The sequence below is a fragment of the Pteropus vampyrus genome, unplaced genomic scaffold (genome assembly GCF_000151845.1).
Source record: "Pteropus vampyrus isolate Shadow unplaced genomic scaffold, Pvam_2.0 Scaffold619, whole genome shotgun sequence".
Lineage (NCBI taxonomy): Eukaryota > Metazoa > Chordata > Mammalia > Chiroptera > Pteropodidae > Pteropus > Pteropus vampyrus.
The window spans coordinates 562,484-564,779 of NW_011889400.1; the positions used below are offsets into that span (position 1 = coordinate 562,484).

Here is a 2,296-nt window from a genome sequence, read left to right on the forward strand (position 1 = left end):
AAAAGATGAAAACAATCAATACAAGCAATGTTCATATAATTTTTAAGTGATCACAAGAGAAACGAGCCATCATATGTAATTCAAGAATTTTTTTTTCATTCTTCCAAGTAATATTTTACTCAAATGTAGCTTATGCCTTGATTAACCTCCTTCAGAAACAAGAAACATTTGTTAAACCTCATTTTCCTTAAAATGAACAAAAAATTTCAACATGCAAACAGAAGTGAACTTCAATTAAAAATGAACTTCCAGTTTAGATATGGTGAATTAATCATATGCATTAGCTACTCCTCCCTCTCAATAGCCATTAAAATAAAGTAAATGAGGACGTGGTTCCATAGTGTAGCGGTTAGCACATCTGCCTTACACACAGAAGGTCTTGGGTTCGTGTCCCAGTGGAGCTATGGTCCATAGTCTATGGCCATGCTACCCTGAACAAGCCCAATGTCTGATCTTGGAAGCTAAGCAGGGTCAGGCCTGGTTAGTACTTGGATGGGAGACCACCTAGGAAGACCAGATGCGGTAGGCATAAATAATAATAAATAATAATAATAAATAAAGTAAATGAATTGTTTAAGGACATAAAGCTAAACAAAGAAAATGGGAGAGAAGACAGAAACTACAAAATTTTAGAAGCTGGAAAACTGTTGGACCAGAGTTACCTGATCGAACAGGCACAGTAATACTACTGCTAGGCAACTGGTAGAGGGGAAAGCAATAAACATTACAGAACCTCTAAAAGATGAAAAGTTAATGGGGTTAGGTGGAATTAAAATTAAGGGGATTGGATGAAAGTATGTTTAAAAACCAGTTAGACAAAATGAAATACCACTTCGCACAAACTAGAGTGGCTATAATGAAAAAGTCAAATAATAACAAATGTCTAGGATGTGGAGAACTGGAGCACTTGCACGTTGCTAGTGGTAATGCGAATGATACAGCCACTTCGGAAAAAAGACCAACAGTTTTTCCAAAGGTTAAACATGGATTTACAATATGATCCAGTAATTCTATTCCTAGGTATATACCCAAAATAAGTGAAAATGTATCCATTCAAAAACTTGTACATGATTGTTCTTAGCAGCCTGATGTAAAATAGCCAATAAGTAGCCACCACATGGGCCTTGAAAACATTATGCTAAGTGAAAGAATCCAATCAGAAAGCCCACATATTGTATGAATCCATTTATACAAAATGTCTGGACTAGGCAAATCCATAGAAACATAAAGTATATTAGTGGTTGCCTAGGTCTAGGGTTGGGGTGGTGGAGAATAAGTGGAATGGCAGGGTGAATGACTGCAAAGGACTGAAGGCTTCTTTTTGAGGTGATGAAAATGTTCTAAAATTGATGTGGTAATTGTTACACAATTTTGTGAATGTACTAAAAACCAATGAGTTATACATTTTAAATGGGTGAATTGTGTGGTATGTGGATTATATCTCAATAAAGCTGTTCCAATCCCCTTTTCTCAAAACAAGTTAGATCCTTGAGGCATTTCCTGCACTGTACACAGTGGAGCAACCATACATTTTCCATTGCATAAAAGATGGGGCTGAGGGGTAGATATCTTTCTCTTTGGAGGTTGTATAAGAGAGAGGTTCTCTGGACTATACAGTAAGAGGCAGTAGAATTAGGCCACAGTTCTAAACTGAATTTAAACCTTGGGCTTTCTTCTCCCTTTGGCTCATGGAAAGCTGGCAAAAGTTCTTTTCCATAGAAGTTCAGCAGATCTCTGCAGAATCTGACAGCCCTGGTAAATAAGTCTGAAAACGTTGATCTTTCCCCAAAAGATAAGTCAGTACAGTGCCTGCAACAAAACCATTCTACCAGTTTTGCTACAGTGGGGCTCATAGTCAACAAACTGGACTCATGCTCAGAGCTTCCAAATAGCTTTTTGGTGCCCCACTCTTAGACAGCCAAAACAATCATTAGAGGAAAGACTTTACTATAAAAGCAGAGGTCTATAAAAACATCCAGAAGAAAGGCAACTTGGAGGAAGTACAAACTAGGGAAGAATAAAATGTCAAAATAAAAAAGGACTGATTAACATCAGAAATATATGAGAAGATACTGCAAGCATGAAACAAGAACAGGATGGCACTTAAAAATATTTCAGATACATCCATACAATGGAACAATAATAAAAAGGATGAGCTATCAAGCCACACATAGATCCTGATGAGTCTTAAATACATATTGCTAAATGAAAACCAGTATGAAAAGGCTACACACTGTATGATTCCAGTTGTATGACATTCTGAAAAAGACAAAACTATAGAGACAGTTAAAAGATC

The 2,296-nt window shown here is 36.7% G+C and overlaps 1 pseudogene; it reads left to right on the forward strand.

Annotated features, from left to right (window-relative positions):
- The first annotated feature begins 413 nt into the window (after nucleotides 1-413).
- Nucleotides 414-529, forward strand: LOC111733690 (annotated as a pseudogene).
- The last annotated feature ends 1,767 nt before the right edge of the window (nucleotides 530-2,296 follow it).